The sequence below is a fragment of the Ambystoma mexicanum genome, chromosome 2p (assembly GCF_040938575.1).
Source record: "Ambystoma mexicanum isolate Mex_15411 chromosome 2p, UKY_AmexF1_1, whole genome shotgun sequence".
Lineage (NCBI taxonomy): Eukaryota > Metazoa > Chordata > Amphibia > Caudata > Ambystomatidae > Ambystoma > Ambystoma mexicanum.
In genome coordinates, this window is record NC_090923.1 from 1,132,049,315 (window position 1) to 1,132,057,628 (window position 8,314).

At 44.2% G+C, this 8,314-nt stretch overlaps 1 protein-coding gene across 1 annotated transcript in view; it reads right to left on the minus strand.

The window, feature by feature from the left end:
• The window catches only part of LOC138567860 (uncharacterized), a 330,507-nt gene extending 322,418 nt beyond the window's left edge, over positions 1-8,089 (minus strand). Inside the window, exon 1 of the mRNA XM_069646349.1 lies at positions 8,024-8,089. The gene's annotated coding sequence lies outside the window, so the exon portion shown is untranslated. The remainder of the gene's footprint in view (positions 1-8,023) is intronic.
• Positions 8,090-8,314: the final 225 nt, after the last annotated feature.

Here is an 8,314-nt window from a genome sequence, read left to right on the forward strand (position 1 = left end):
CTTAATTGCATGTTCCGAAACTTTACCTACCACTCTCGGGCGGGCAAGCAAAATGTGGTGGTTGACTGTGTCAAAGGCCGCGGACAGGTCTAGCATCACTAACAGTGAAAGCTCTCCCTGATCATCTGGTACGGCCAACAAAGCCATCTCCGTTCCAAACTTGGGTCGGAAACCTGGGTCCAACAGTGACTTCATTTCCACATGGTCCTGCAACTGCCAAGTAACCACTTTCTCCAGAATATTCCCTGGCTACGGCAGACCTGCGACCGGCCGATAATTCTGGAGAGTAACAGGATCCAGATTTGTTTTTTTTCAACAGTGGTGTCATAATAGAATTATTTTAGCCCCTGGGGCACTTTGCCCTTTTTCAAAGATTTATTAATAAAGTCAGTCAAAGATGGCGTAATCTCTTGAGCTATAATCAGTCATAATCAAATCCAATGGAGTAAAAAAAGGTCAGGGCTCTGAGGAATGGGTCTTCACACAGCTGTGCGCCTACGATGCTCTCCTCAGACACTATTTTCCCTCTTTGCATGAAGGATTTCTAGACAGTGGCCTGGTATATTTTTTGCAATGTTTTTTGATGCCCTTTCTATGTGTTTTCAATTTTTCTAAAACATTGTATTCATTTTTTCACCTCCCAAGTTTGTATTCTCTCCTCAAGACATACTTTTTACAGATTTTCTGTCGAAAGACGACAATTTCTTCTACACAGTTTGCGCTACTTCTTGTTGATGGGTTTTTACATGGTAAAATGGGCCAGATTTCTGAGAGGCACTCCAAGGAGGGTAAATTGTCTTTGCTCATGGACATAGAATAGAGGCAGGGATACTTTCGCTTGTTGAAAATGGAAGCTAAAAACTATCATTAACATTGAATGGTGTAAAAGAGGAAGAAAAAATGTAAATTTTCCAAGAATAAAAACCCCCAGCTATTGTTTTAAATGTAGCTATAGAGTAGACTCGTTTTGTACAGTAAAGTGCGCCTCTGAATTAGCAAAGGAGGTGAAGCTTTTAGTGCGCGTATAATTCTAAAATCATGTAAGAGACAGAAAAACATTGCATTAAACCCATTTCTTTGACAACTGGAAGAATACAGTGTGTACAGCCTTCAGAGTAAGACTTTCGCTCTAATTTCATCAGTGGTTAATGCAAACCCCCACACTTAGATGCTCCTGACCGTGCCTGTCTTGGACTGATCCCATCGGTAGCAGGTCTCATGCGGGTGAGTAATTGTCGTACACTTGAGCTCTCACCCTCCAAAATATAAGACTCGGTACCAGGACAAATTAATAGTAAACTATTAATGACCTTAATAGTTTACACGTCCTAACCGACGGACCCTATGTATGCCACACGAATGTTCTTAAGAGAGTCGTGCAATAGTGCAAAAACTTTTTTGCATTGCCAAGGATTGCAACAGTAATGCATTGGTAGCCTTAAGCGCTTCTAAGTAAATACAATAGAATTTAAAAAAGGAAAGGGTCCTGGGGAATGGATCTCCGCAAATTGTGCACCAGTAATGCTGTCCTCAAACACTATTTTCCCTCATTACATGGAGGATTTATAGACGACGGCATGGTATATTTGCTCAGGGAACAAGAGCCAAACGGTGGTCTGCAGCATAATAAGATGTGCCTTTATATCATTCAACCAATGGACTCTCAGCCCATAATAAAACGCCATGAGGTTGTCAATAATAGCCTTAGACAGTTTGGCCAGCAGCTTCAACCAAAGGTCTACCCACAGATGTTACATGGCCAAAGCAACCTGGTCATAAATAAACAGAAGGCCCACTTCATTGGAAGATACATTTGGTTCTGAGTTTTGGGCCTGAGGATCTTGTTGCAAAAGCCATTTTCCTCTAACTGGAGAAGATTGGACTCACTAAAAACCCTTACACCTGCACCGCAGGTTGCTATGGCGAGGAGTTTTGCTTTATGTACAGCTAAGGTTGGACCAACAGGAACATCTACCCACTCTGGGAGCAAAAGTGAAAATTGCACCAATCGGATAGAACCTGGCAATTCTCTTCTTGGTGGGGCACGTTTCAAGAGAGGTCTAAAAGAAAATGAGCCCAAGATATCAGAATGTGCTAACACAATCCAATTTCGGTCTTTCTGTCTTAATCTTAGGCTCGGAGGATAGCTCAGGGGCAATGCGTTTGTCTTGATTGCAAGACAACGCATAGCAACTTAGGTTCAAATCCCGGTCTTGCGCTTAGAAACTGGTAGTAGAGAGGCCGGGTCTAAAACCATATCGCAAATCACAGAGAAAGCCATGAGTATCAGCCCAATCTTGGAATTGTGTCAATAAGCGTTTTTCAGGGTTTGGCATTAGAATCCAATAAGGAAATATGGTGGTAACAGGCAGGGTCCATCTTGTGTCCTTTCTTAAAATAGGCATTACTTCTTCTCTATTCCATGTTGTAGAGCAGAAGCCATATTTTCTAATGATGTTCAAAATTCTGGTAAGAATTGGAACCCAGAAAAATCACTGTAAATACAAACAATATGAAGGCATGCCATCCAGCCCCTGGGGTTTCCTAGTGGCCTGTTCATATTCTCAATCTCAAGCAGCAGTTATGCTTGACCTCACAACGGCTGATGTGAATAAGGCTACACTCGATGTTGAGGTACATTTGTCCCACTTGTCCGTGATGGTCATCATCCAGGTGAATGACCTCAGGCCTAAATTGTAAAGGTCTCAAATAAGTGAATTTCTCTGCAGGAGATGCATGCGCTGTGATATCGTCTTTCAGCTTGACATTGAGCGCTGAGGTTTCAAGTGACTTGAAAATGTAGACGCTCAACCTCAAGAAGCTACGCATATCACACATTCCCTGCAAGGCAGCTGACTGCAAACATATTCATGATCTATGACGCTTGGTGTAGGACTAGTCCCTAACGCAGGTGGGGCCTCTTTTGCCCAACGACCAACGATCATCTAAGACTATGGGTAGGCTTTCATGGAGTGTGGTGGAACCTTTACTGAGCTTCGATGGAGGAGATGCTTCGTGATGAAGATAATAACTGGGAAACCTTATAAAGATCCATCTGCGATAAGACATACTCTACCCGGCAATGTGACATCTTAGTCAGAAATCATGAAGAGGATATCAATGGAAATGTAATATCCCACTCCAGCCGCTGTCATCTGGATCCTATTTAACTTCTGAGACATTAGAATCTTAGTGTATGGAAATGGGGACGTTCATAGCTTGGGCACGGCTAAAAAAAGGGGTTCATCCACATGACCACTCTTTGTGTGCAGGAAAAACATGCAATTCTAGACTGTTAAGACTGGACTCTGTGGGACAACATTAAGAGATTATTCCTATTTCACACTGGTCAATATCATCCGAAGGCACACAGTGTGGGAAGCGGATCATTTCTCCATTCAGGATGGTACGGTGCCCGAGGTGGCTCTTTCTAAGCATGGGCTTCCAACTGGGCCATTAGCCACCACTTGACTTTGGTGCAGTCACAAACAAACTTCTTTTCCCACGAATGTATATCCTCATATCTCTCCTTAGCTAAGCATTGCACCCATTACAGTTCACAGCCCCAACCAAGAGGACCTAATGGTATCCGTTCACTCAACAGGTTCCCAAAGGCTAAATATAACCTAACCAGTGCGGCCAAATGCTTTATGATGGCATCACCGGGCCATCCGTAGACGTAGCTCATCTTCCATCTCGGGACATTGGTTACAGAATTTCAGATCCTCTCTAGGGCCTGAAAGCTCAAGCTCCGGAAAGCGGGGGGAACTTTCCGCTCTGCTTGGCTATCCGTTTGATGAGGAGATGCAGGGAATTAAGAGCGAGAGACAGTCTACAATAACAGTCAGTAATGAACCAAGATGGCTACATATGTGAAGCTGCTTTAGATGACGCACACGCATTTTCTACGCATTTTATAATGCATCATTATGTCGATATTAAAGACTTCGCAATTAGCTTAAGTCACTGTTTGAAATCATTTTTTTTAATTGTGAAGTTTTAATCTTAATACTACTTTTTTTGTGTATTTTGTATTTTTAAAGGTTTGTACAAAACGAAAAAAAAAATACTACTTTATTATGTTGCATTTCAGTAATTGAATGGTTTGAACTTATCACTTCAATGATCAATAAATTATGTTTTAAATGTTGTTTCCAAGTCCACTTCTGCTTAGTGTATCTCTTTGGCTCCTTCTGACTCCATTAGAGGAGCTGATGGCTTAGATGTCCTCTGGAACAATCGTACTACTGATGAGCAAGGTGACTCTGCTGCGACCCTCACACTTCTCCGCGATCCAAGTGGAACTCCAACTTTGAATGTCCGAAAATACATGTGATGTTGCTGTGCATATGTTGGTTGGCCCTTCCCTTGCATAATATAGGTGACAGGGGATATCTGATGCAGAAATTAAAACTATAAGGGGGCTCTCAAATGGTTAGTATTAACCACACCTTGAGGTTGGAGGTCCCAGAAGCCAGGAGAAGAATCACACTCACGCCATCTCGTATTATGGTCCAAGCACTCTGTTATTCCTCTTTCGAGAAAAAGAAATATCCAATAACACTCCCCAAATAAATGACTGTGCATAGAATTTGGGGTGTATGAGAAATGATACTACCTGTAATAAATAGTTCCACAAGACAAACACCTCTTTCTAGCTAGAGTCAGGAAATCCTTATGCATATGCAAGCTAACCATTTTTAGAATATCTTTTTACTTGTTATTCTTTTGTACATTTTTAATGTGGGCAGACTATGCAAATCTATGTTATTGTATATATGTATTTATTATATGATGGCAATTTGATTAATCCGTGCTTACAAAAGAATATAATCAATAATGTGCACTTTTCTATAGCAGAGATCTGACATATTTGTGTGTAATTAGCCTATAGTAATAATGGCCTTGAAGCCTCTGAATGAGCAGATAACCAGAATATGGACAGTTTGATATAGATGGATAGCTCACCAGTTAAGCGCTCCCAGCAACATGGGGCCAGCCTGCAGTTCGCAAATTCAAATCCCACTCCAAGGCCAACTGAGCGCTTCACCCTTCCAAGAACGATACATTTAGTTCCATTGCATTGAGGTAATAATTGCTTCTGTCATTACAGTGCCTACAAGTGGGAGGAATCCGACCTTCAGCACTACATGAGTATACATTTATTATCTTCAGGCCTTTGCCGAATATACCAAAAAACAAGCAGGTTGAATACTTCTGGGAAAATGTGGGCATATAGGTACTAACCTCCACACTTTCTAACCACTTCAATGGTGAGTGTGGTGAAACTAGTCTCTCTCTAAAGCTGTTTGAGGTATGGAGAATACACTTTGGTGTACATTTCGGAAGGAAAGATCAGGGCGATACTGAAAGAGAAACCGATATTACGCCCGCTGGGGATTTTCCTCTCGCAGCCACACTGGAAACTTTGGCCATTTGAATATTCCCTTTTTGGAAATGTGCTTTTTCTAACCTGGATACATCATCTGGTATATTTTTGCTTGGGATTGATCCCTCCATAGTCACGAAGAAAAAACACACCGATAAAAACCAGCAGTAAAGAAAGGAGAATAACACAGGGGGGTTGCTGATTGTGCTCAGATATCGCTCTAGACTGGCCCTTCCGGCATAACATCAAGAGACAGTACTAACCTCATAGAACTTTGTCTAGCTGCCCCGTAAGAGTCCCGTAACCTCTCCCGGACAACTTCCTCCTGGTATAGAACCCCCACAGCTGCCCATTACTGGTTAGGAAACCCATACTAGCTTCCCATTACTGGTTAGAGAACCCGTCCTAGCTTCCCATTACTGGTTATAGAACCCATACTAGCTTCCCATTATTGGTTAGAGAACCCGTCCCAGCTTCCCATTACTGGTTATAGAACCCATACTAGCTTCCCATTATTGGTTAGAGATCCCGTCCTAGCTTCCCATTACTGGTTATAGAACCCATACTAGCTTCTCATTATTGGTTAGAGAACCCGTCCTAGCTTCCCATTACTGGTTATAGAACCCATACTGGTTATAGAACCCATACTAGCTTCCATTACTGGTTAGAGAACCAGTACTAGCTGCGCTGCTTTGATTATAAGGCCTGTCTGGGCTGCCCTGCTCTCCTTACAGGCTGCCCAGAACTGGTCCATCCTTCCTGCTGCTATTTAAAAAGGTTTTTCAGCAGCTCTGGTTAAGGCACCTATTCCAGCCACCCTGCTCCAATTATAGAGCCTGTCCCAATCACCCAGCTCGGAGTATGCAACCTGTCCCAGCTGCCTTATCCCGGTAGATCCCTGCAGCCCCAGCAACCTTTCTTCAGTAGTTGAGAGCGTCTCAGCAGCTCTGGTTATCGAGATTTTCCTGGCAGTTTTGTTGCAATTATAGAACCTGTCCCATCCACCCTGCTCCCGTTAGAGAGCCTGCCCGAGCAACCATGCTTCGGTTATAGAATGTGTCAAAGGCAACCTGTTCTGCATGTTGAATGTATCCAAGCTGCCCTCCAGCTATTTACTCTGTCCTGGTCTCTCCGCTCACGTTATTGGCTCCTTCTCAGAGTGCCCACTCTGATGTGAGGCCTTGTCCCCTCTCCCATCGCTATTTGATCTTAGGCTATGAAGGCGACCCCATTGTGCTGGATTACAATTTGCCAATACTGCCTTTTCCTGGTCATAGAGCTTGTCCAAGCTGCCCTGTCAAGGATTCAAGAGTCAGCTTAGGACCCAGGGCAAACAAGCTGATCGGGACCCCTAAGGCTGGTCAGACGAGGATGCCTTCGTGTAACTGTGCCCCATCACCCTGGCCCTGGATATACAACCTGTCCCTGTTTGATTTTCAAGCCTGTTCCAAATGCCCTGCTCTTTCAGGAATGGTCCAAGCCACTCTGCAGCGTCAGAAACCACCCTGGTACGCTGCTGCCATTGCAGAAGACTTCCCAGGGCCTTTCCCGGGTCTTAGAAGGTGCCCCAGAGAGCACGATATGTTCTAGGACTTGTCATGGCTTCCTTGTTTTATGGACCCTAGTGCAGTCTGCCTATTACTGTTATAGTGCTTCCACCAGCTGCCCCGCTCTGGCTAAGGATTAAGGAACCTGTCCCAACTAACTTGCTCCATTTACACAACATTCCTCCGGACCTTTTCTCTGGCTATAGGATAGTTCTTGTTGCCCTACCGAGATCTGTCTCATCTTGCCGCATGTATAGAACCTGTCCCATCCACCCTACTCGGGAATAGTCACGCTGCCGCACATGTTTTATTCCCACCATCAACTATGGGTCAAGCTGCCCTGCTCTGGTTTTAGAAACTGTCCCAATCCCACAACGTGGGTCAGAAAACCAGCCACCTTTCTTGATCTATAGAACCTATTCCAGGAATCCTGGTCCATAATATGACATGTCCCAGCCTTACTGCTCTGGTCAGAACCGGTCGCAGCTGCTCTATTACCACCAGAAGCACTTGCAACTTCTCCGGTCTGGTTATCGGACCCTTCCCTGTATTCCTGCTCGGTGACAAAATCTGTCAAGTGACTTTGCTTCTTAGTAGCATCTGACCATCCCGCATGCTCCATTTAAATAAATGGGCCCATCTGCCATGTGCTGGTCAACATCGGAAATGGGCCAAAATGTCTCCCTCATAATTGCGACGGCCGAAATGCCTGACTTTTTTTTAAACACCTCCTTTACACCACATATATATGTGGGGGATGGGGGGTATGTGTTATTATAGTGCATACCTATAAGGGGGTTTAATTTACAAATAAATCGCCATTTTCAGGTGTCGCAAATATGTGTGGTCGCAGTGATCACATATATCCGTCAAAATCTGTAATAGCTAGCGTTATCTCGCAAAATAACCTGTCCGACCCAACCAGCACTGGTCATAGAATATCTTTAAACCATTTTGCTGTGGCTATAGAACATGTCGCATTCACCCAGCTCCAGCAGGAATCAGTCTCAGCAGCCTGTTTGCATTACCTGCTGAATCTTCCACAAGTATTTGCCCTCTCACCACCACATTGCCGCGCTTTGCCTACCTGTCCAGCGATGTCATCAACATGGTCCAGGGGAGCTCTGCACACACCACCCGCTGCATCGTGCCTCTAATCAAAATGTGAGGTCCAATGAATGGCAGAGATGGGTGAGATGACTGGGCCCCCGCCTTCTACATCTGTGAAATTACTCACTGGTACATATCCACGCGACGGCCTACGAGGCACGGAAGGGGAGGTGTGTTCGTGTTTTTTCGAGGTGAATTTGGCAGCTCCTTGAAGTGGTAATCTGATACATCACACCTGGGCCCTGTCGCCGTGCTTACGGCAGTTATG